At 36.9% G+C, this 26,822-nt stretch overlaps 7 non-coding genes across 7 annotated transcripts; 2 read left to right on the forward strand and 5 right to left on the reverse strand.

The window, feature by feature from the left end:
* Positions 1–4,033: 4,033 nt before the first annotated feature.
* On the reverse strand, positions 4,034–4,115 carry TRNAS-GCU (transfer RNA serine (anticodon GCU)). Its single transcript has one exon. It is a non-coding gene; the product is annotated as a tRNA-Ser (tRNA).
* Positions 4,116–10,042: 5,927 nt separating this feature from the next.
* TRNAT-UGU (transfer RNA threonine (anticodon UGU)) lies at positions 10,043–10,115 on the forward strand. The gene has a single exon. It is a non-coding gene; the product is annotated as a tRNA-Thr (tRNA).
* A 1,411-nt stretch (positions 10,116–11,526) lies between these two features.
* Positions 11,527–11,599, reverse strand: TRNAV-UAC (transfer RNA valine (anticodon UAC)). The gene has a single exon. It is a non-coding gene; the product is annotated as a tRNA-Val (tRNA).
* A 3,352-nt stretch (positions 11,600–14,951) lies between these two features.
* Positions 14,952–15,024, forward strand: TRNAT-UGU (transfer RNA threonine (anticodon UGU)). Its single transcript has one exon. It is a non-coding gene; the product is annotated as a tRNA-Thr (tRNA).
* An 8,165-nt stretch (positions 15,025–23,189) lies between these two features.
* TRNAV-CAC (transfer RNA valine (anticodon CAC)) lies at positions 23,190–23,262 on the reverse strand. Its single transcript has one exon. It is a non-coding gene; the product is annotated as a tRNA-Val (tRNA).
* A 570-nt stretch (positions 23,263–23,832) lies between these two features.
* TRNAV-UAC (transfer RNA valine (anticodon UAC)) lies at positions 23,833–23,905 on the reverse strand. Its single transcript has one exon. It is a non-coding gene; the product is annotated as a tRNA-Val (tRNA).
* Positions 23,906–26,012: 2,107 nt separating this feature from the next.
* TRNAS-GCU (transfer RNA serine (anticodon GCU)) lies at positions 26,013–26,094 on the reverse strand. The gene has a single exon. It is a non-coding gene; the product is annotated as a tRNA-Ser (tRNA).
* Positions 26,095–26,822: the final 728 nt, after the last annotated feature.

The following is a 26,822-nucleotide window of genomic DNA, read 5'->3' on the forward strand; positions in this document are numbered from 1 at the left end:
CGAGGATGTGTTGTTTATATCCTTATATTCTTTGTCGTTTATTGTTCGTCGCTAGTAGATGAATAAAAAAATGCCCGCCCATCGAATGGGAAAGGGTCGTCTCCCTATATGCGGAATGTTACTTGAAATAGTGAACCCACCGAATATAAGAAAATAAAGTTAGGGCCGTCATGTCCATACCAGACTATATAAAGTTGATAATGAAAGCGCGTGTGTGTGTTTTGATTTCATTTTGTCTCTGTCCTCCCTCTCAGTACAAAAAAGAATTGCAATGTACATAGGCACACCGATGGGGGCTAATGCCCCTCCCAAGAACAACTTTTTTTCTTATATTATATAATTCTACTCTCATGTGTTGATGCTTCTTTTTAAAGCAATTTTGATAGCATTAACAGCCGTCAATAGTCATGCGTTGTTTGCTTGTTTTATCTTTTTCGCAGGTGTCACCTCGAAATTATAAAACTTTAACACAACAACAACAACAAAAAACGATAAATTAGTTCCTGTTTCTTTAGCGTTATAGATGTTTGATAAAGGATTGCCACTGATGAGATCATAGGCGAGGTTTGGCGAAATGTAAGGTCTGCTATCCCTTTTAATGTTGTAACGAACTAGGTGGAATTGGGTATTCTTTACTCCAGCTTTGTTTCTAGGTTCTGTCGCATTTTGTGATTATGTTGTTGAGAAGTTGTTAAAAACATATGCTACAACTTCATTGCACAGAAGACTACTACGAACTGAGTGTGGTTCGAATTCCTTAGGTTTTTAAATCGTTTTTCAAATAATTTTTTTCTCAATAATAACGCATTTGCGCAGAAAAAGGCGAGAAAAACATTTGTTAAATAAAAATGTCTTGCACCCTACTTTGTTTTCATGGATTTTTTTTTATTATGGCTGGAGGCCATGAATTAAAAAAGAAATTAGGCCTCTCTGGATCTTTCAGCGTGCCTGCTCCTTAAATATGTATTGCCACTGCGTCTATGGACACAATGTGTGCCTTGAACATAAGTGGGCGCAATTTCTGCATTGAACATGAGTGGAGTGGGTTATACTATATGATAGACACATAGACACACATAGAAGAATTTATAAGATAGAGACTACAAGAATTTTGTCATATTTCGCGTGCATTCGAACACTATGTATGAGCAGCTTTCACAACTCCATATACACGGAATGAGAGAGAGAGAGAGAGAGAGCAAAAATCTCCCAACGCAGGGGGGGGGGGTTGTGGGTTCGACCTCTACGTTGGGCGGTTAAAAAGTCTCTTGCTCTACGGACTGAGCTAGTCGATGTTACTTTCCAAGCTTTTGTTTTTAAAATAAATACGGTTCAAGACTCTTATACGTTTTTGTTTTTAAAATAAAGAAAGTTCAAAACCCTTGAGAACAGCAATCAGAAACATGAGTAGAGTGATGGAACAAAAAATAAACACGGATGGCTTCCAGCGAGGATTGAATTCATGCCGCTTCATTTAGAATGACCAGTGTTCCTACCACTGAGCTATAGCGGTACTCATGCGTGAGTAGTTCCAGTTTTCCCTCATTGGCCTGTTAAACCTTGTCTGCCTTGTGCATAGAGAATTGTGTATGATTTGAGAGATTGATAGCAGTGAATCTAGAGTCAGAAAAACAGATTGAATAGATTGAAAAAAAAAAAGGAAACAAAAAAGAAACTGGTTGAACAACTCTGATTTTGTCAAAGTTTAATTTTGATTAAAAAGCATGCCATACCACATGACTTTATAGGAAGCAAAGCTTATAAATAATGCGAGAACGTATTGTTTTATATTTTTCAAATAAAATCAGTCTTTCCTTTAATTATAGTCAGGTGCTATTAGTGAAACCCTCTCACCTCTAAAACTGATAAAAAAAGGACGTTTTTCCCCTTTCATTGAAGACACAAACAAAATAAAATAGTAATCATAATCGTAATAAAAAAGAATCATTCATATTTAAATATGTTTCCTAAGTCATTGTTATTAGATATAAAATCTCTTGAAGGGGAAAAACAATTTTCATTTTTCAAAGCTCAGAAAAAACCCACCAACCCGGCGAAGGAGTTCTTAATCCAGAGTCTCCGAGTTAGAACCCACAGTTGGCAACACCATGCACGGTTCGCAGTTGCCTCTTGAATGCCAAAAAAGGATGCTTCAATGAAGACAGGTGCTGAAAGTGCAAAGTTTAAATTTTGCATTGTGTCAGTTATTGTGAACGATCGTGGTTGCGAAGTGGTTACTCATTAACGTGGCATGTCTTGTATTAAAAAGTGAATAATAAAAGTTTCACTATCTAAAGAAATTGAGCCGCCTAACCCGAAAATCGAACCCCACGACCACGCTATTTAGAATCCCATGCACGAAAAACTTCACTCTTCTTCACTGTCTTGTAATTTTAAATTTAATAAAAAATAAAATAAAATAAATAATAATAATAATAATAAAAGGGGCACGCGGCCCAGTGGTTACGACACTGGACTGACCCGGGTCCGAGTACCGCCTTGGCGGAAGCGAACGCGGCTCCATCACGCTGGGAGACCGGTATAATAATAGTAATAAATTAGAATAATAATAAATAAATTAATAGTATTTAAAAATTAATAAAATAAATAAACATCGCGAAAGTTGCTCCGAGGTGGAGCGAGTGGCGCTGTCCCCCGTATGGCTACCACAAGAGAAGGGCAAGACCATCCAGCCCTCTACCTACCCCAAGGTCGGAGTGGCGGCTAAGGCAGATTGTGGCGCCATCTCGCGTCAATCCCAAGAACTACCACTGGACATAAGCCGAAGCTAAACAGGTCCCCCCTCCATAGATGGATGATGTCACAGAGAAATATTAATCATACTGCATCGAGTGTGGCGCAGGATAAAGTCACTCGCGTTCAACCCTTAGGCAGAGGGGTCGGTTCGAAAAATCAGAGACGGTCTCCCGAGGAAGACAGTGGAGCGAGTGGCGCTGTCCCCCGTATGGCTACCACAAGAGAAGGGCAAGACCATCCAGCCCCACTAACTGGAAGTGCTTCCTGCGCAACTGCGCTAGTGACCACCCATGACCACGCATGAAGTGGAGCATCGAAATGAATACATACATCATGCAAGCATACTACGAAATAACGAAGCTGGAAACCGATATGACAACTTACAAGGCAAGACTACATACCAAGTGGCTGGAACGATTCCCAGATATTCAGGTCACCGAATAGCGAACAGCGGACGAATAGAGAGAAAATTTCGTTTCTGCGCATTCGCTACATTATCCATTCATTCCTCCAACCAGATTGGCAACAAAAATAATATCCAATAATAATATCTACAATATACAGTATACGGGTAGCCTATGCGATATGTAGGGGGAAAAAATAATAATAATATAAAATAATAAATAACTAGGGGCCTTTTCCCCCTGCTCGCTTTGCTCACCAACCCCTGTGCACGCTTTTCTACGTAATATGTAGAGGTAGACGGAGCAAATCAAATCTTTTCTACGTAAAAGACACACCTGTCGAAACGCACTGATCGATATCTAATCTAATATATAAAAGAAAATAAAAAGTGTAAGAAAAAACTATAAAAAGTAAAATTGTGTGAATGTCGACTGAATTACATTCAATTATTAATTGGATGTCCTATTTTAGCCTCTTCACCGGACAGACCGATGGCTATTCAGGCCCTCAGGGGCCTCACGGTTATCCAAGCTGACACCACGTTGTAGCTTTTCCTAGCTGGCATGGTGTGGGATGCTCATAATGCGGGCATTAGGGTAACCCCCAGTGTGGGACAGAGATGCAAAAAGCAGGCTCCATAGGAATCTCTTTCCCTATGTTCTTTTATTCCTGCCACCTGGGGTGGTTGAGTCTCCTTTTAGAGGGAGTGGATGTGTGGAATTGTTTTTTTTTTTTTTTTTGGCTGATGCTACATAAGCTCATACGCTTGCATCACATAACTCCATTGCTGTTACTATTTCAATTTACTTCGGCTTCAATTTACGTCAGTAATCTATTATCAGAGCAACAAAAAAATACATATATATTACTTCGACGAGGATGGGATTCGAACCCACGCGGGGAAACCCCAATGGATTAGCAGTCCATCGCCTTAACCACTCGGCCACCTCGTCTACTTCAATTCTTCTTTCTAACTGCAAAATTTTGTTAAAAAAAGGAATAAAAATAAAAACGTTTAATGGTATACATTCGAAGCTCTTTATAGCAACCCTCTTTTTAACGTCCCACACGTTATAACGTCCTATATGGTTGGTACCGGCCAATTTCTCATTAAACTAATGCTATTTTGTGAACAATTGATATAACGCTCTTCCGATATAACGATCGTTTCCTCATCTAGTTATATAGAGCTTCGACTGTAATTCTCCGTATTTTCCCTGCTGTTCTATATGCCCATGTTATTTTAGGATATAGTTTTGGAAATTCCTAACAAAATTAATTAAATATATATATTTAAGATTAAAGTGATTAACTTTTATAACATAATTAGCCACTATCGCCATATTGTATATGTTGCTTTAATCTTAAATCAGTATTATTGTTCATTATTATACAGTAGAGTTTCAGAATAACGGCACCTTCGGGGATTCAAGGTGCCGTTATTTCGATTTATCTATAAAGTTTTATCTTTAATTTATTTAATGCAGAAATAATGAGGCTAAATAAGAAATACAAAAATTAAGAATGTAATTTTATTAACTGCACATGAAAAACAAACGTGTTGACGATCCAATGTTACATTCTGCCATTAACGCACTCCTGCTTATGCTGCGTTCTATTTTCTTTATTATATCAAGTTTAGTCTGCGCACAGTGATGTCGTCACTGTCATCTCCACACCGGGTGGAAAAGGCCCAGGTTCGAATCCAGTCGATGACGTGAGGAACTTTTATGGGCTATTTTCACTCCATGGCTGAGTTAGTCGGTCTCAGGCGTGCAATGTTTCCCCCCCTCACCACCAGAAACGGGTTTTTCGTCCAACAAAACAAGCAAATCGACCAGAGAACACACGCAATTTACAGACATTATAAATATGATATGGGCACATAAAAGAAATTATCGGTGGCCCTAATATAATAGTTAGGTACCTTTGGAGGGGAGATTTTTGATCGGGTGTTTCATCACCTCTTTAGAGATAGAAATAGAGCTTAATTTGTTGATGGACGGCATACATTCTTTTAATTCTGGGCAAGAATTTGTTTCGTTGTTGAAGCGAGTTATGTGTTCCAACCGGCAGTTAAAATTGAAATCTGACTGTAATGAGTGGATATTTTGAGGTATATTGTACAGTTTTTTTTTAATCCTATTAGATGTGAACTGTTGGATTTCTTTCCTCTTTAGTTTGTTAAACTTATTACTGTGAGCTAAGAAATTTAGATAGTCATTTTCCGAGTTAGATTTTTTAAACTTCCGTAAAGTCTTTTGTTTTAATTTGAAACGGGAATAAAGTTGTGATGTCCACCAAACATTTGAGTTGAAAGAGGGAGCGGTGATTTTTGAGATCGAGGTCAACCAGGTCGAGAAGAAAGTGTATGCCAATTCTGTAGGACAGTTGGCCACAGTGTCCCAGGGGTACAGGCTTAGGAGCTCCAGACTGATGTCCTACTTCAAATGTTTGAAGTTAAAGGATCTCTTTTGTAGACTGGGTTCTTATCAGACTGGGATGGAATGTTAAAGGACAGTTGTTTTGAAATCGAATCATGGTCAGATTCAAATGCAATCGATAGTGGGAGATCAGATGACATAGCAGCGTTAGAGAAGAATTGGTCGAGTGTGTTGTTACCTCTGGTAGGCACTGAAATTAAAGCTTTCAAGCTGTGATGTTACAAATTTAGACAGATTACTAGATGGTAGCGGTAAATTAAAGTCTCCACCAATAATAACGGAGTTGTTTTTTGAGATTTTAGTGATAGTCCAGTTTACAAATTCATAAAATCTTTCCCTGGAGGACTTAGATAGTTAGTATAGACAGGACTTAGGCATATAGACAGAGATGATGTGATGTCCAGGAAATTATTTGTCAGATTAGTTCCGACAGGGCCGTGCCGAGCCATTTTATTACCCGAGGCAAGAATGAAAAATTGCGCTCTATTATTAATCATGGCAACGTTGGAAATTGTTTAATCTTTCTTTTGGCGCCCCCTCGTTTGCCTCACCCTCGGCACGGCTCTGGGTTCCAATGTAGATGATGCCGCCGCAGCGTTGTAGTTGGCGATGGAGGGGATAATGAAATCTTCTTGTTCAGAAGTTCAGGTTTCCGTGAGTAGGTCGAGATCGTACAATTTAGACAGGGTTGTGGTTTCCAGAGTGGTGATTTTATTCCGGATATTTCTTATGTTCTGCAGAAGAGTTTTAACCTGCAGAGGCGGTTTATTTAATTGGATTTCTCTTAGGTACGTTTCCCTGGATTTTTGCATAACTTTCCTCTGCTTTCTGTAGTCCACCGTGATGTTATTCGTCTTAACTGTTTTAGTTGGGTTTGCATACAGATTCCGGGGTGTAATTCTCACATGTATTCCGTTACATTCAGCCTCGCCATTTGCTGTTGTCGAGCGAAGCAACGAGACCCTTTGATTCACAGAGTAGTAAGATATCTTATTACTCTGTGCTTTGATTTATTGCCGGAACATTATCGCCTATCGAAGGAGTGCACGATTTAAATAATAATAAATTTTCTGTTTATACTCCGGGACGACCAAACGGTCAGAGGAGTTCACAAGATAGAATACAAGAAACAGCACCGTATTCAGCAGTCACGGGTTTGAACCCCGGTCACTCAAGGCACGTGTACGTATGCACCCGCGCGCCTGACCACTAGGCTACGGCGGCCTTTAAAATAAATTTTCTGTTTATACTCCGGGACGACCAAACGGTCAGAGGAGTTCAAAGATAGACAGAATACAAGAAACAGCACCGTATTCAGTAGTCACGGGCTTGAACCCCGGTTACTCAAGGCACGTGTACTTATGCACCCGCGCGCCTGACCACTAGGCTACGGCTTAATGCTGTTGTTACGGTTTCTTCTTTTTCCGGCTTTTTTGCCTCTGGGGCGTTTAATGATTCCGAACAAAATGCGCTTAATAAATACAGGAGGCTGGAGCCAGTAGTTCTTCTTCAGCTCTAAGAAGGTTGATTTTGAGTATGAGATTTCCATTGAGAAATACACTTTGTGAGTTAGGTGTATTTAGTGTCAGACGGCACCAGAGGTTTCCCCCATCTCCGTGTTGCTTTCATAGTGGGTGTACCAGTTTGCTGGAAATGCCAGAGGTTTAAAAGTGTATGGATATTGTATATGTGTAGTGTCATGTACCGTTGTTCATCTGGTCGTTTAGCTGCTGGACCCTTACTGAGGCCCAACGTTGCCCCACTTTCGCCCCGTGGAGGCAGACCAGGAACCCAGTAGTTTTAGTTTCACTCTGGCAGGTCCTGCCACCTAATTTCCTGACATTTCAGAGGCTAGGACCTATAAAAAAAAAAAAAAAAATTCTATAGAGTCCCAAAGGAAGGTCTTGTATCTGGGTGAGAGCCAGTTTCGTTGAGTCCAAGGATGGTTAGTTTAGTCGTGGTGCCTGTTCTTGATCCCTGTAGATAGCAATAAGTGTCCTCCTTTGGGTGAACAGTCCCTGGGCGAATTTAGTGTAAAGTGTAAAGTGTGTTTAGGGTCCAACGGCACCAGGGGTTTCCCCCATCTCCGCGTAGTTTACATTGTGGGTGAACCAGTTGACTGGAAAAGCCAGAGATTTAAAAGTGTATGGACTTTGTATATATTTGATGCCTTGTACCGTTGTTCATCTGGTCATTTAGCCGCCAGACCCCTACTGAGGCCCGACGTTGTCCCACTTTAGCCCCGTGGAGGCAGACCAGGTACTCACTAGTATATAGTTCACTCTGGCAGGTCCTGGGCGAATTTAGCGAGAGGGACGTTTTGGCAGAGCTGTTGTCAGTTTATGAGCTTGGTGTGTATTTCCAAGCAAGATTTGTTAGCATACAGAGGCCGCCGTAGCCTAGTGGTCTGGCGCGCGGGTGCATAAGTACACGCGCCTCGAGTGCATAAGTACACGCGCCTCGAGTGACCGGGGTTCAAGCCCGTGACTACCGAATATAGTGCTGTTTCTTGTATTCTCTATCTTGTGAACTCCTTTGGTCGTCCCGGACCATAAACAGAAAATTTATTTATTATTTATATACGTTAGACCTAGCGCTACCGCGTGGCGCGAAGCAATTAGGCTTAGACGTTGGGTATGAGTATTACTTTATGTTTAAAAAACAGTTACATCGACGGCACGTAACAAGGACAAAGAACCCTTTTGGCTGCACACTTCGATATGATTAGAATTTAAATATTTATATTTAAATTCTAATCATATCGAAAACATGAACACTATGAGACACCACACATAAAAAAGACAGCCATATCAAACTAGCGCCACCACACACAATATCCTATGGTAAAATTATAGAAATTGCTTTTCTTGTGAAAGTACATTAACAACAATAAATACTCTACAATCAGTGTAATTTTTAATATAGCATAAAGGGAAGGTCCAATAACGACATTACCTTCATTTATGAATTACTTTCGAAAGGACTGTCTTTTTAGAAATCAGAAAATGCTGTATTTTCCAATTCTGATCCGGAAAACGAACAAACAATCTGATCCGGAAATTTTTTTCGAGGAAGAGGACAAAGTTGTATTGCTTCCTTTTTTTTTTTTTTTTATTTAATAAACTCGGTATTTCTTTTATTTCATTTAGCGAGGTCTATTTACTTAGGTTTAGCAAGGTCTATTTACTTCGAAAACACTTTTCTCTTATTCTGTTGATTAGTATAAAAAATAATGATATTGGAAACTATCAAATGACGTTGTATCAGTACTGGATACAATAACGCCACTTTCGTAAAGTATACAGAAATAAGAAAAACTGACATCATAAAGTAAGTGAAAAATATTTAGTTTTTATTAAAAGAATGTAAACAAATACTTGTGTATCTTCTTGAACCTTAATAATTCGAGAAACACGGTCCTCGCACTTGTCAAATGAATGTACGCGACATTTTCTCTTGCGTCATCGTACCCATCCCCTTTTCCAAGACCCCCCCCACCCCGAAGCAGGTCTTGGGAAGGTCTTCTGTCATTAAAATTGTCGTGGATAATAAATTTCTCTCCACGTGAAAGTACGTTTCAATATTATCATTTTCTCATTCTGATTTCAGTTTAACAAATATTTGACAAAATTCTTTATTGGTTCTAAGTGATAACAACGATATAAGGCCAATTAGCTCAACAATCCTGCTCATTGTGATGACGTTTCGAACTGACTTTGGGATTCATTTTCAGGTCTAAGAAAAAGAAAAGAAACTAAGAGATAGTTTCTTTTCTTTTCTAGTCAGATTCTGTAAATAATGAAGAAAATGTTTAGATAATTTTTTAATTAGATCTGATTGTTTGTATCTTTATTAAAAGAGCTGGATTTCACTGATAGCACGTGACAATAAATAAATGAAATACCGAGTTTATTAAATTAAAAAAAAAAAAAAAAAGGAAGCAATACAACTTTGTCCTCTTCCTCGAAAAAAAATTTCCGGATCAGATTGTTTGTTCGTTTTCCGGATCAGAATCAAAGTTCATCACCTTAGGAGCACTCGCTTGGAACCCGAAACCCCAGAGGAGGGAGAACTGAAATCAGAATGAGAAAATAATAAAATCCTAAAGAAAATAATCATTATTATGTAAGACCAAACGAAAGACAAAAAGGGCGGGGGGGGGGGGGTTAAAATTCGGTTATTACATATTAAAATTAGTGAAAAAGGATAATTCTTTATTTCATTGTTATTTCATTGTCTGAAGCAGCTAAATAATAAAAGTTAATTTTGCTCGCTATGATTCCCCTACGTTACTGTTACCAGCCTTCGAATCAGGTCGAAATGTGGAAAGAATCTGTAGAAACAATAGCAGCAGACTGCCAGATAGTCAGATATGGATTAATGATTAACTGGCTGATGCCTTTTGGTAGGTGAACAGAGAAGAGCTCGCGTGCAGGGCCTCTATAGCTCAGTGGTTAGAGCACTGGTCTTGTAAACCAGGGGTCGTGAGTTCGATCCTCACTAGGGGCTTTGTTTCTTTTTCTTTCTCCCTGTCTGTTCTGATTACTCTATTACGTTTCTGTTTGCTGTCTGGTCGGGGTTAATTACATATTTTTCAGGGTGTTAAGCTTTCTTTATTTCTCAAACAAAAGAAAAACCTTGAAAAGTACAATCGGTACCACAAAATCTAAATATTTAGATATCAGTGAAGAAATAAAACACTCATTGGTACTCTTGAATATCAATGTTATAGGCTGATATAATAATGGAAAGCTCAGGCGACTCTGTGGCGGTAATAACCAGAGTTTCTAGCCCTCATTGCTTCCTGGCCTACCTCCACAAGGTGGTGACGGACAACATGGAGTTCCATCAGGGGCCCACCGCCAAACGGTCAGAAGAACACACACACACACACATTTTTTTTTAACTCCCTATATTTCTTTTACTTTCCCCAAATTTTCTACGGGTCAGCATGGACATTTGAGCAACCACTGGAACCTAAGATTGATACCCAAATGAGAGAATGAGAAAATAAAATAATTTTTTTAAAAAATCGTTATGTCAACTTGAAAAACAAAATTACATATATTTTTTTAACGTAAAAGTGAGTTATTGCGAGTTAAAGCTTTTAAAGAATTATTTAAATAATAATAATAATATATCATGATTATATCTTTGTCTAAGGGTCCAAATAAAGAAAAGTTAATTTGCACCTTGCGATCAGCCGATGAAACTAAACAGAAAAGAAACAGTTTTTCTTTGATCAACTGGTATTTTTGCGCTGGCTTGGTGTATTATTATTAGTAGTAATAATTAATTAATTCGCGTATACCGCGGTATTTGTAATAAACAGGTTCCAATGAACATGGAAAGGATATTGGTTTGATATACTGTACATTGTATTTAAATAAAAATTTAAAAAACTGTTTCCGCCCGGGTATCTTGCGCGTGTGAAGCGCACGTGATAACCATTACACCACGGAAGCTTTCCCGCTATCGTTTGTTTTGCTCGGATTACGTGTCTCAAATAAAAAAAATTGGCAGGCATCTAATTGCTGCTGAATTGTTGATCAGAGATGTACAGTATGATAGCATTACTGAAGAAATTACCTCTTTTTCCATTAATAACTTTGTTTATACAATTGGCTTTCTTCCATGTTCTATTTTAAAGATAAAAGCAAGTTGTATTTTAAAGATAAAATAATTTACTTGATAAATTTCCAAGTAAAAAGTCAGGAATAGGAAATTAAGGGCAACCAGGAATTTCTGGTGCAACATTTGATAGTACGTTATGTAATTTTTGTGTCAGCGAATAAGCTTGAACCTGCAACCTTCCCACAAAATACATAATAATAAATAAATAAGTGAAGTGAAAAAAAAAAAAAAAAAATGTTACAAACACTGAATTATAAAGTAAATAGAAAACAAAAACCTTCTTTAGTGTTTCCGCCCGGGATCGAACCGGGGACCTTGCGCGTGTAAAGCGCACGTGATAACCACTACACCACGGAAACAACGTGGGAGCTTTTTCTTTTCTGCAGACGTGAACTAACCAGACGTAGAAATGCAACGTGGTAACGTAGAAATGCAGTTTGCTGTGCTGTCCTTGTCAACTTAAAATTAATTATTACTACAGTATATGATTCCAATGTACATACGCCAAGTCTTATTATTTAACACTTAACACCGCTAAGGAAATTACTTTTGAAATTATAAACTTTTATTTTAACTTCATGTTTTACATTTTATTTCTTTCTTTTTTTCTTTTCTTTTCTTTCTTTTTTTTTTTTTTTTTTTTTTCAGACAATCGGCATGAATATTTCATGCAAAGATTTTGTCTTGGAAATGCCTTCACTTTAGCCTTCCTTCAATAATGGTAATACAGTAATTAATTAAACAAGTAATTAACTATTACGTAGGTAATGTAGGCTTTGCGTTACATTTCAGGTGCGTCCGATTAACAAATCAATAAATATTTATTTGACTATTAGGGGAGGCTGGGCAGATTATGTGGATAGTGTTTATTTATTTATTATTATTTTTTTTTTCGTTTGTTTGTTTTTTTGGCTAATGGTGTATTATAAGTTTGCTTCCTTGCATCAGTCACTATTATTACTAATACCCGGTGGTGAGCTGTGAATGTTTTAACAATGGGCTCGCTTTTTGATCGGTCACGGAAGTGACGTCATCCGCGGTTTCCACCAGAGGCGCTTCCCACGCTCCCACTACTAGTAGTGTAATTAGTGCGTGTGACGCATTTTTCGTGACTGATCGGTATGATATCTCGAGTCAGGAGCAGTTCGGGGGAGGGTGGACAGATGGGCTTGTTACCCCCTTAACCATGCAAATAAGTGTATGTGTATAAGGTCTACTAAAAAAAAAAAAAACGTAAAACCTCGTCGTCATGCCTCCCTTTACAATGATACCTCAATACGATAGTGTCTGGAGTTCTTTTTAGAATTTTTGAATAGTATGACGTCACAATCATACTTCCTGAAGTTACTACTGCAGTAAGTATGATTGCAACAATAAAAGTATTTGTTATATGACTGCGAAAATACAACTGTTTATCATATGACTGCAACAATACAAGTATTTGTCATATAACAGTAACAATACAAATATTGTCAACAATTTCTTTTTTCGTCTCCCATTTTCGTTACATTCCATTGTTAGGTTTCCCTAACAGCTGCGTATGTCGCTTCAACTACAAGATCTGTACTTCAATCGACGCTGTTTTCCAGAGATATTTAGATATGTTGCAATCTCAAGTATACACATAAATCCGTTGTATCTTGTCTTCCAGAAATTATGAAAATTTCCGAATGTTCAGTAAAATATTTACATTACAAAAGCTCTTTTATTTCGTAATCAATATACCTAAAAGAAAAATACCTAAAAGAAATGCGAAGGATTTTCACATAAACCATCTACCGCGCCTGCTCGGCACATGCGAAACTTTTTTATTCGTCGTTTTTTTAACACTCGGAAAATATAATGGATGCATTTTTTTATGATAGAATTTTAATATTGCGAATAAAAAATAACACGAAATATTTCCCATATCACAAATAATATAAAAACTATTACAAAACATTTCACAATATTTTTTCACAAATATTACATAAAAAATTATTACACAAATATTCAAGAAACATTTATTCTAAAAATTGTCATATACAATTTACTTCTTTATTAATATTTATTGTCGATCTGCTTTGATCAATAGCTGAGCGATGATTACAGAGGAATGATTTGACAAACGATCCGGATCAAATTGAAGCAATGGTTTTCCATTTAGATGTATGGTCATCATAATCTGCAACGTGTTTAATTGTCAACATTATTTATTCATTCATTCACTCAATATTATTCATTACGCTGAAAGCTCACTCAGCGTCAGCGCTGCCAATCGCAATGGTTTCAAAGATATTTCTGGCTTTTTTAATTGAAAAGGAAATTTCGCTCGATTTTAAAGATAAATATTTGTCAAATATTTGTATTAAAGATAAACTGTCTTCGACAAAATCTCTAAAATCATTAATTTTTATTTCATATTTTATTATAAAACTTAAATTTCTTATTCGGTTTTCACCGTCTTGTAACCGAGACGAAAGTTCTTTCAAATTCACGATTTCGGTAGCATATGTTTAAAATTTCTTTGAATGGTATCATTATTTTCTTTATTTAATTTAAAATCACTCTGTTGCATTGATAACTTATCCTTTAAGCGCTAGTTTTTTGGAGATTGGTGATAGTTTCTTTTTTTAATTATTGCCTGTATGCCATTATATTTTAGAATTTTTTAAATTGTTCTAAAAAATGCTCGACAAAGTTTCAAAATCTTTCGTACATTTCATCTTCGTAAAGTTTATATAATATTTTAGTTGCCTCAAATCCCACCCCCTCTACGTTGCTACTCTCACTAGTTCTTTGAATACAGTGAAAAATGTCGGAATCACACGGATATTCAGCTACTGTGACCATGTAATCATAGATAGGAGAAATTCAGTGGAAGGCAAGGATCACACTTCTCCGAAAAACATACACTCGTTTGCCAGAGTAAAGGGGAACCACAACACAGGTTGACCAGAGGCTATAATCCGTGTCGAGAATCGTCTTAATCCTCTGACTGGCTATGGAAAGTATATTGACTAGCGCGACTTCTCGGTATATGACTGTATAGGTTTTACGGACGCCACTAACATTGTGAAATGGTAATCTCTTTCACCCTTAATTCTCACTTTCTAATTACCTAAATTGCCTAAAGGCCAGAGGTGAGAACAATTCATACACAATTGTCTCTTCTGTGCCCATAATTGTCTGTGAGAAAAATTCACGTATGCTAGTGTTATTATTAGCATTTATTTTTTTTGTTTGTAGCTTTAATCAAGGGAGGGGGACTCCTCCCATACATTTAAAAGTGGTTACACTGTATACATCTTTTCTCCTCTTCTTCTTCCCCTGAACTTATTTAAGTTTCGGAATAAGCAATTGTCAACTTTAGGTGATCGTTTGGAATCCCAGACACGAGAGGAGAGGAAAATGCAAATGAGAATGAGAACAAAAAACATCCGTCTTATATCAGCTTGTAAAAAGTTAAATCACATTAATTTCCTAAGTTAAGGGTTAAATTTAATTATTAAGGTTAAAGTAAAAATTATAATTTCTTGTCTCGTGATTATTATTATCTTGGCTAAAGGAGGCCCAATAATAAAAGTTAATTTTCGCCTCCTACACCACCATTATAAGTCTCCTAAATCAGACCAAAGGACGAAAAAAATTCGCTAGAAATAAAGGCAGTCAAGGACTGATTAACTGTTTGATATCTTCTGCAGAATAAGTGGAAAATAAATCCGGCATGGTGCCTCTATAGCTCAGTGGTTAGAGCACTGGTCTTGTAAACCAGGGGTCGTGAGTTCAATTCTCACTGGAGGCTGTGATTTTCTTTAAATTTAATTTTTATTATTATCATCTATTTAATACCAGAAACTTACTTTTTTTCTCTTGCAAAAGAAGAAAATCGATTAGACAATACACAAAACAAAATGATTCAAACAGTCATAAACTAAAAACAGTCCCGATTACAGAAAAATGGTCCAAATCATGTGATTACAATATTTACTTTACTGCAGAGTGCGAAAACATTGCAAAAAAAAAATAGTCCTAATCTTTGTAGGTATCTTCTAATGTTTGAGGTCCTTGTTTTATTTTTATTTCGAAATTCTACGAAGCAAGTTACGTTTCATTGAAATTTCGTCAAAATTTTATTGCGGCGCTCTTTTTTATCGTTCTGCGTTGCCACTGCGGCAACAAATCCAAATGAATCATCAATTTATCGTACCTGTAAATTCACTACTCCAATATCGGTTTGTAAGTTTTTCTTTCTTTCTTCTTTAATCTTTATTTGCTAAAAAAATTCAGAAAAATCGTGAAAAAACCCAGATGGAGCTAGTAGTCGAGTTTCACTTGAAGCGGCTTGATATATTTTTGGTGTTATGACAGAATTGGAACCTTCCTAATCGAGTGTCGAGAAACAAATGTACAGGAGCTTTCGGATGGGATGAATGGGGGTTTCCCTCAAAGATTATTTTATTTTATTTATTTTAATTTTATATGGTAACAGTCATTCTGCTATTAAAACTCCCTAAAGACCCGGATGGCAATAAATTTCAGCGAAAATAATAATAATTAAATGCGAATTTGGACGGTATGTCGAATGTCGATGGTGATTCGAATGAAAATGAGATTTCGATTATACTAATGTTTCCGCTGAATGATAGGGCACGTTGCTCTTGTATGCACGGGGAAATGGATGGCAGCATTAGAGATAATATGGCGTTCACAGTGACTGTCCCGTACAAGATAGCCTCGCGAAAGTAGCCCACAGAGAATGGCACCTCACCTCAGAAGTTCATGGGCATGTGGGAAAGGTGTATGTCGACAAATGAATATATAACCCCTGCGAATGTTCGAACTGGCAGTCGCTACTGTGAAGGGAAAAAAAATTGGAGGATGACCTTCGCTCAGGACACTCTGATACAGTTTTCAAAAAGAAAAAAAAGTTGTCTTGGTAGAAATTATCATGGCGGATAGATATACGACAGTTGATGATGTGCCGGCAACTTGGAGCTCACTCAAAGGCCTGCCTAGAAAATGTTTTTCAATTTCGGGTTGTTTGAGCAAGTTGCGTCTGCGCGGGAAGCACAGTGGTATCGTCACCGTCTACCCCAGACGGAGTGGAAAAGGCCCGGATTCGAATCCCGTCGATGACGCGAGGAACTTTAATGGGCTTTTTTCACTCCGTGGCTGAGTTAGTCGGTCTCAGGCGTAGATAGCAAGGTTTCCCCTACCCCAGAAACTGGGGTTTTTCTTCCAGCAAACAGACAAATCGACAAGAGAACACACGCAATTAAGAGACATAAGACACAGCATGGCAGATGAATTTAATTATTCGGGTGGCTTAAATATAATAGTTTGTTTGTTAGTAGTCTCCATACACTACTGTTATCAGCCTTCGAAATCAGATCGAAATGTAAAAAGAATCTGTAGAAATAACAGCAGACTGCCAGATTGCTAGACATGGATAAATGATTAACTGGCTGATGATGTTTAGTAGGTGATCAGAGAGCGCTTCTTTAGCATTACCTCTATAGCTCGGTAGCTAAGAGCATAGCTCGTGAGTTCTCTCATCGCTAGAAGCTATTTTTTTTTTCCTCTCTTTTTTTTTTTTTCTTTCTCTCTGTTCAGAGCTGTTTTTAGAACTCTAGAGCCCCCCCCCCCTCCGGAGAATTTACAAATGTGGTCCCCATTCAATTTAAATTTTGTTTGGGTCTCTCTTAGTCGCATTCCTAACCCTACGTATTAAAAGAGCTACTGGAAACTTTTTGCAGCACGACTTTCGAAAATCCGTTTCATTTTAAGATGTTATCTGATGTAAATGACCAACAGGACGTAAAATCCAAGTAAAATACTATATTGGTGAAGACTGATGGGTTATTATATGACAAATAATAAAAACCAGTACGGTGGCCAACTGCAATAACGCTGACGATGATGCGGCGAATCTACATAATAAAATTCACCGAGCGATAAATTTGTTGACCGGCAGCGGACCTATAAAGATCCGTGACGTCACTTTGTATGCGAGAAGCTTTGCACAGAGCGTGGCGGACATTTAAAAGTTATAATTATATGATATAATTACAATTATATAATATATATATATATATAATTATTAATTTATAATCATAAGCGAGAATTAAATTTGTTAACTTTTTCTAAATATTAATATGATCGGCACTTTAAACTATTTAAAGAAAGCCAAAACATATTCGTATATAATTATGTTCCGCGTTTGACCGCAACGTGCTTTCGACCGCAACATAACATATAGGACAGAGGGTCTTTTAAAAAAAAATTATTTAAGATCAATAACTGAGGCCCCCAGTAGGCCGAGGCCCCTGGCGTCCGCCGGGTGCGCCCATGCGTTAAAACGGCCCTGTCTCTGTTCTAATTATTACATTTCTGCTTGCTTGCTTGCTGTCTGATCAGAGTTAACAGTACTATCACACAAAACTTGAAACTTTAAATGTCACTGAACAGATAAAATTCTTTCTCATGAATATCAACGTTTTAAGCTTGTTATACTTAATTAGTTTCTCTTAAATAAGGAATGAATATTTTTCAAATGAGGTGTGCAAGTGCCTGGCTAGCTGAGTCAGCAGAACAACAGTTTTGGTGTCGCGCGTTCAAGCCACATTGCGGTTGACAGAATACAGTATTTCCTTTTTTACCCTTTTTTATTTTTTTGTTCTTTTCATGGAACAAACCATTACGCATGCTGTTAATTCGAATCCGCGTGAAAACGAAATATGGTGAACTGCTTGCAGTCGCTATTTTATAAACTTCTTTTACGCTGTGTGCTGATAGTCAAAGACAGGGGTGTGAAACCTTTATAAATGGCGACCCAAATAATCTCTGTGTGAGGTACACGCTGGCCTTTTTTTTTAACTTTCCACGATTTTTAGGATTATTAAAATGGTATATAATGAAAAAAATTGTCATAAACAGTTTTAAGTTATTTATTGTAATATTTATACATACACGTAATGTAATTAAACAATTTTATGTTATTTATTATAATATTTATACATACCCGTACATTATTTTATTAATAGAAAAAAACGAAATACAAATTCAAGACAAAATTTCAAAAATACAATTATAATACAAATACAATTCCAGTAACAAAATTTTCAATATTTTGTTTTTATAATATTTAATGATTTGATACTGTTTATTTTTATCAGTGAATCGATATTTGTTGTAGCAATGCGCAGAGTATTTTCTAAATTTACGTCAGAAATCTCATTAATTCAAAAATATATATAATAAAAACGGCGAGCCATTTATTATATATATTTTGAAAATGACCGCGGGCCGAAGATTGTCCACTCTTGGTCAAGGAGTATAACGAGAAGTGGTTTTCCGAACCCTCGCTTTAGCTGTGGTAAAAATTCTGAACAGATTAACAATGAAGAGTATTTTACAGCAATCTTTGTTAACACAATAAACAAAAAATAACATTATACTGACAGAATTGGTTCGCAATTTTTTTAGTTGCCTGCGGCGAAACTCCAACGGATTAGCAGTCTAAGGCCTTAACAACTCGGCCACTGTAAGAAGCTTGTGTTCCTTAAATACGGAATTTGCAGATATAAATCAAAATAATAATAATAAATAAATAAATATGCTTTTATTATGCAGGCAGTCTGTTGGCGTTTGTCAGTTTCGCATTCCTGCATTTTTCTTCATGACGAATGGCTAATGAATAGGCTAATGTTTTGTACACAGGCCAATGTTGATGCATTGTCCTGTTTAGTATCAGGTGCACTGAGTCCCCATCATCTTCAAAATAGGATTGAAAATTCTACTGCTCATATTCGCAGTAGAATTTTCAATTTAAAGTATGCAAATCAGAGCATACTTTAAAAGGAATTGGAAAAAAACCAAAAAAAACCCTGTTCTTATCGATTAATCTTATGGGTAGCTTCACTACCGGCACGTGACAATAATTAAATGAAAAATTGTAGATAGTAACCTTGTTATGTAATTGCATTTAGGAAGGAAGATAAAGGCATGTGCATGCGCGTGTTTTATGATTAAAATTAAACTGCTGTACTTCTCCTCCTCCACACTTTTTTTTTTTTAACTATAGCAGACTCTCGATTAACCGGGATCGGATTAACCGGGACACTTCAAGACTCCAAATAAAAATTTAAAAAAAATTAACTAAAAATCAAAAAATTCAAGTAATAAATTGGGAGATCAGTGTACCTATTTTATTACCTTGCAATGCCCGCTGTCCTCACACCCGCCTCTCAAAAAAAAAAAAATAAATAAATAATAATAATAAAAAAGACCAAATGTTTAGTTTATTTTAGTGCGTCGCGTCAATTGTTGTGTTCCGTTGCAGCGCAAAAAGAAAAATTTTGTTTTCTTATTTATGTCAGAAATGTAGGAATTTTTGTATAATATATTTTTTTTTTTTGTTTTTGTTTTGTTTAGAAATCGCGAAAATGATGGGTAAACGCAAAAGAGTTGCGTTTTCATAATGTTGGTGACCAAACCATACGCAACATCGTAAAAAATAAAGGGAAGCTATTAGATATAAAATCGACATCGTAAAAAATATATAGGAAATCTATTAGGCTTAAAATCGACATCGCAAAAATTAAGGGACGCATTGTATTGGATACGCGAGTGGTGCGTGGTAAGTTTTTTCGTTTTTTATCTATCGCCATATTTTTTACGTAGGTTGCTGAACATTTTTCGATACAGTAAGTCCCCGACTTACGCAACTATGGATTTACGTAAATTTTTTTTCGCTCAAATTTTTTTTTTTTTTTTTTTTTTTTTTGGGATTGTAAAATTTAAAACAAAAATAATAAATAAATAAAATAAGCAATCAATAACGACGATCACGGCACGTACAAATTGCTCAAGTGAGATACGGAGTAACAAGCAAAAAAATAGGAAAGAAGAGAAGATTCTTACAATTTATTTCTGTTTTTTTTTTTTTTTTTTTTTTTATGACAAGATTTCAGTGAAGGGGACACATTTCACCATAATAACGTAAAAACCCCACACAATTCCAGCTATCGGTATTATCGCAAATGCAATTAGATCGAGTTTACTACCAGTTTATAATTAGATGCACGAACAGAAAAGCCCAGTAACCCGGAATGTGCAAATTGTTTAAATGCAGTGACCACCAGAAATGTGCTTTAGTAAAATATGAGTTCGCGTGAGGTGATAATAGTGTGTTTCCCCCTTAACCTTGTGAAGTTCTTTTCAGAAAATTTCATTTTGACCGTTATCATGGTGCCGATTAAGAGAATAAGTGACAGCGGTACTAGTAAATCTACTAAGAAAAGGAAAGCCACCGATTTGGATCAGAAAATTAAACTAATAAGGATGTAGGAAATGGTCAAACATTAACAAGTATCGCTCGGAATTCAGATTTGTTAATAATAATATAGTAGCAATGTTATTAGTCATTCCTGAGTTACGTAAAACTCGACGAAGTAAGAAGTCCTGGAACGTATCTCTTACGTATGTCGGGGACTGTTGTATTTTTGGATTAACCGGCATTTGGGCAACCGCTGAAACCCAAGATTGGTAGAGCGGGAGTGGGGAAAGAAAAGACTTTAAAATTTTTTCTCCTTTATGGGGTTTTCCCGTTCCGTGATGGGTACTGATACCAAGTGCATGGGGCGGTTGGTTTAGTCCTGTTACTATTATTATTGTTATTATTACTGTTTGTCGCGGAACTCTCTTACTGTCCTACAGGTGTTCAGGATCGCGGCTTTCTGGCTGGGAGGCCTATTGCTGCTAGGTTTTTATGGAGGCTCTTTCGCACCATGCCGGTGGTTGACACGGTGATCGGGATGATCATTACTTGTTCCATATGCCACATATCTTTCACTTCCTGTCTTAGGTCTGAGTACTTCCTGATCTTTTTCTCGGAGGTTGCTGGTGTTGGGCGCCGCTATTCGGTCAGGTGTCTAAGACTTTCACGCACCCATTAATCAAGGGTCTGATCTGATTTGATCTTTTCTTCTTTATATTCTCATGGTGAAAGAAAAACTCCTTGTTTCCGCTCTTTCTTCTCTTAGATAGCGAGTTGTCATAATCAGTGTACCTATTGGCTTTTGCCAGCCTAACCTCTGTGGTACTGTTACAAATTTGGTAGCTGTTATAAGCTTCAGTACTTTTTATCATTCTGTAACTTTCCCATGCCAACTTTTCTTCTCTATTAAACTGGCGAGGTCATTATTCATCCATAGCGGAATTCTCCTCTTGTTGTACTTTCTTAACAACACATAGTTATTCAAGGCTTCTGTGAATATAGCTTTAAATTTATCTATAATTAATAATGTATTCGCGCTTTGTAAGCTATTTCTCCATTTGGCAGAGGCCATGTAGCATATTAAGCTGTCACAATTAAAACCCATTCCTTTGTCTTTATCAGCTGCTACCCCTCTCTCTCTCTCTCTCTCTCTCTCTCCCGTTCATCCAACTTATAACTCTTTGATCACTCCTTGACAATGGTTCCTGTACTGCTAGCCTTATAATGTTGTCTGGTTCGTGGTAATGGTCTAGTCTAGAATATTCTTGCCCCTAGTACTTTCCCTAACATGTTGATCTCAAGTATGCCTCAACATGAGGCATCATCCATGGTCAACCATTTTGATTGGTAAGACAATGGCTCTTTGATAATATTTTTGCTTCCACATGTGAAATTAGACCATTCCTGGACACAGCTTTCTAATCCAACGCCCTGCTGTCCCATTCACACAAAAAATTAAAGGAATTTTGTTTAACCCGATGTTGACCCACAAGTCTGGTTATCACTACAAAATATACACTCATAAGCAAGAATCAATAATGCCGTTCGAAAATCTGGCGGTGGTCGTTATTTCACCTACCACCGCAAGATTTTCGAACGGCACCCACTTTAACAACCATATGAAATCAGCTGACGGGTACGTGGTGGCAGACCTGGAGGTATAGTTGTTTCGTCTTTGATTTCACCATTCAAATTTTCTTTAAGTGTAAGGAATAGGCAACTTATTCCCATAGTGTAATAGTACTGGTTTTATCCCCCTACACCCTCCCCATGGGTGAGCCTATGCAGAACGCAAACAATCAGTTTTTGGAGGTTTCTGGATCCAGAATTTTTTTCTGGATCCGTCTATGGCTCCAGGTGCAGCAGAAAGAATCGGAATTATGGATACATGTACGACCCGAATTATCTGAAAATAAAATCTTACGTTAATAATAATAATTGTTATTGTACTTTTTCTCCTTTGGGGTACTGCACCAAGTGCATGTGGTGATTGGTTGTGTCCGGTTATTATTATTATTATTATTATTATTATTATTATTATAGTGTTAGTCGAGGGAACTCTCTTACTATCATACGGGTGTTCAGGATCTCGGCTTTCTGTTATTATTATTATAATTTTATAGTTAATTTCTTGTTAAATGTGTTAATGAGAAATTAACTATAAAAATACCTACAACATTTCTTTCATTACTAGAAAATGCATTCGCGATATGCTTGTTCTTGTTAATTTTTATTAATATAATTATTTCCGTTTCAGACATAGCTCCTTAAACCTTTCAGAATCGGAAACATGTTTATATGACTATTTTTTCTTATTTTTGAATCCTAGAGTGACCTAGACTCCTAGAGTGATCAAGTGACTGAGGAGTTGACTGTGTGGAATGCTACGATCGATCATGTTCGATCGGATTTAAGTCTAGTGATCATGCGGGCCACTGCAGAATAGTGTTAATTGTAAAATATTCAGGACCGTATTAAGACTATTAAGCTTCCAACAAAAAATATCGGCCCTGGCACTCCCAGAGATGTAAATGTCCGTTCCCAAAAAACATGAAAGGTGTTTCACTTTTGAAAACTGGTCTTAGATGCGTTCGCTTCTATGTTAACAAGGCCCTATCTGTATTTTACACAGAAATGACCACAGTAATTATTCACTGTATATGGGTTTGACAAAAAAAAAAAAAAAAAAATGTTTCCGCCCGGGATCGAACCGGGGACCTTGCGCGTGTGAGGCGCACGTGATAACCACTACACCACGGAAACATACGTCTGGTCTTTTGAATTTCCCAATTACATGGTCGCTAATAAAAAATTGAAAGGTTTCTGTACCTCACCTGTTAGTCAAAAATATATAGTATGACAGCTTACTGAATAAATTATATATATCTCCATTGGTGATTTTTTTCATACAATTGGCTTTCTTACATATCCTTGAATCTGTTGTTTTAAAGGTGAAATATTTTACTTGATAAATTTGTTTTTATTCTGGAGATGGCCACGGCTAGAGGTATTATAGCATCAATTATTATTATATGATTTTTTTTAAATTATGGAATATTCAAATGAAGATTTATTTATATATGGTGGTAGGAAATTAAGGGCAACCACGATTTTCTGGTTGCACTTAATTTCTGATGCAACATTTGATAGTAGGTTTTGCAATTTTTGTGTCGGTGAACCAAATTGGACTCGCAACCTTCGACAAACAACATAATAATTAACATAAAGTAAAATATATATATTTTACTTTATGTTAATTTACTTAATATATATTTCGATCAGAGGCGCTATAAAATAAATAAATAGAATTAAAAAAAAAAAAAAACCCTTTAGTGTTCCCGCCCGGGATCGAACCGGGGACCTTGCGCGTGTAAAGCGCATGTGATAACCACTACACCACGGAAACAACGATATCTTTTCTTACTATCCGGTGGATGTGATCTAATAAATTTTCTATTTATACTGAGGAAATAGAGCTTAAGGCTTAAGCCAGTGGTTTTCAATCGAGGTGCCGTGTAATTTGGATTTAAGTTACTTAAAAGTTATTATTATTATTATTATTTTGAAATTTATATATTTATTTCATTATAAAAAGGTACAATATAAAGGATACAGTACAATATTCATTGTACCGTATCTTTTTAATTTTGCGGTGATCTATAATTGATCTTTATTTAGTACCACTATATGAAGAATAAAATTATTATATAGGTATATATATCAAAAGGTCGAAAACCACTGTACGTATTAGGTATTTCTTTTGGCCTAGGGGTGCCCTGAAAAAATTACTGGACATTAAGGGCGCCGTGAAAGGTTGGGAACCTCTGACTTAAGCTATTAGAGCAAGTGGGATAACGCCTCGACGAACGACCACACATTCAGAGGAGTTCACAAGCTAGAGGAATACATGAAATAGCACCGTATTTAGCAGATCACAACCTTGAATTCCAGTCACTCAAAATGGGAGTACTTATGCACCCTCACGCCTGACCATTCAGCTACATCATAATGCGAAGTTCGCTAATCTGCCCTTGGCATAACCTTAAAATTAATTATTATTATCTCTCTATACATTAAAAAGGTTTTCCTCCTAGTGATATTTATTCGAGCCAATGGAAGAAGAGGGCAATTACGTCACTACAAATGCAATTAATTATTGACAACTGTCTCCATAACGTTCACCAACCTCGTGGACTTAAGTCGATTAAAAACATAACCCTCCCTATAAGTGTTTTATTATTGTTATTATTTTCATTCTAATTGCAACTATTTATTCTCAGTTCACGTCCTTCACGTAGCCATTCCCTGTAACTCGTCACGATTCATGTAAGGGAGGAGCAATCACGTCCTTCAGTTCGTAGTCCACGCACAGCGGCTAGCATTCACGTCTTTCACTTTGACAGAAGCAATCATATCCTCCACTTCGACTGTCCGTCTGCCCAGGTGTACCGGATATTAAATTTGAGCCGCAAATGGTCTTGCACTGGACTATCGTACAACGATTTGTCTTGCAAACGAATTGACGTGATCGCTACTATGGCAACTATCCAGAAACTGCACAGTGAACCGATTAAGAACCTATCATACAGTCAGCATCTATCTCCTTGCCATTTTCATGTTTTAGGAAGACTGAAAAATGATCTAGCAGAACTTCCATTCCAATCGGTTGGGATATAAGAGAACTCTGCCTTGTTTGTAAAGCAATGGTACCAACTACAAGGACTTTTATGAGCAAGGTATAAAAAATCTGGTGTGCAGACTTTTCTGGTGTGGATTAATACCTAAATGTAGTGGAGTTTTTTTGGAAAACAAAGTAGCGCCTATATAATATGTTCGAGTTAAAAATAATTCTCGTTTTAATTTTAATAAAAGACGTAATGGAATGGACACTTACATATTAATCACAAAGAACACAAAATCCAATGTTACAACTTTCTCTAATGGTTCCAGTCACCGCTTAGAAACAAATGTTATCTTGGCAGACAACATCATCTCGGGGTGGGATAAATGTGTGACAGTTGATGGCCAAATGATTAAAATGTTTAGGCCCTGGAAAAAAAGTTTTGATCTTTCTTATCCTTCCTCTTTCCCTAACTGGAATGATTGGTAATTAAGGCAGAGATAATACAATGAGGCTCCTGCAGTGGGCTTTGAATCTGTTGTCCTGTCATCCGTGTTCTGAACTTTTGGAAGGAGAATATGTACGCCCTAAAAGTTTTGCCTGAGACGGTTATCTCATTGGTTTATATAGCGTCTCTGCCCAGCTGGCAAAGACTTGCGATGAAGGCTAATACAGTATATACAAGTGCGAGAGTTTATCTCCAGTAGATACAAGTGCAATGAGTTTACCTGTACATTTGTTTATCATCAATTACTTGTATAGCCAAGCCACAAAAGGTTAGATTTGTTAACAATTTTTAAGAAAGAGGATCTGTAATCGCACTGTTGAATCACTCTTTTGCAGTAAGGAATCCAAGGGGGGGGGGAGAGAAAAAAAAAAAAAAAAACATCGTCGACGAGGATGGGATTCGAACCCACGCGGGGAAACCCCAATGGATTAGCAGTCCATCGCCTTAACCACTCGGCCACCTCGTCAGCTCGCCCGTGAGTTCTTTTTCCTATGTACACAGTTTATAGAAATGAACAACATACTTTTATTGTCATTCTTTGCACGCAAACACTCTGTTAGTGAAATTTTGCGTGTCTATATTTCTTCCCACAGTAAATGGTTTTAGATTCATAGTTGGCTCCCTATGTGTTGTGTGAACACTTAAAGCAGTGTTTTCCAATTTTTTTTTGAAGCCGACACACTTATCAAAAATAATTCGACACACTCCCTATAATTTTGTAATTATTCAAACTTTTTTGCTCCTTATTTTTAAATTTACGGTAAATATAACGGTACGCAACTTCCTTTGTTTCGGGCCAAAAATATGTAAACAAGAGTGAGAGAAAGAGTTGGAGGATGTGCTTCACTGAGTACAAGCTTGACCAATGCGATCTGAAATCACTACATACATCAGATTAGACTTTGTAGCGAAAGAATGCGCCTAATGCTCACGATCGCCGAGGGTGAAGCACGCGAATTAATAAATATCGTGAAGGTTTATTGAATGACTCAAGAAATGTCTCTTAATCAATTAATTAAATCAGTATTTCAGTGAAAATAAATGACACAGAAAACCGTGTTGATACGATGCCAAAATTTGGCGACACCCTCTTTGGGACACAACGCGACGCCCACTATGGAAAGTTATGATTTAATGGTTTTCCTGTTGCCTTTGTATATTAAGGCCCTGTATATCCTGACGCCCTGTGATTAA

This window comes from Mastigoproctus giganteus, chromosome 3 (assembly GCF_048544385.1).
Source record: "Mastigoproctus giganteus isolate SK-2022 chromosome 3, ASM4854438v1, whole genome shotgun sequence".
Classification (NCBI taxonomy): domain Eukaryota; kingdom Metazoa; phylum Arthropoda; class Arachnida; order Uropygi; family Thelyphonidae; genus Mastigoproctus; species Mastigoproctus giganteus.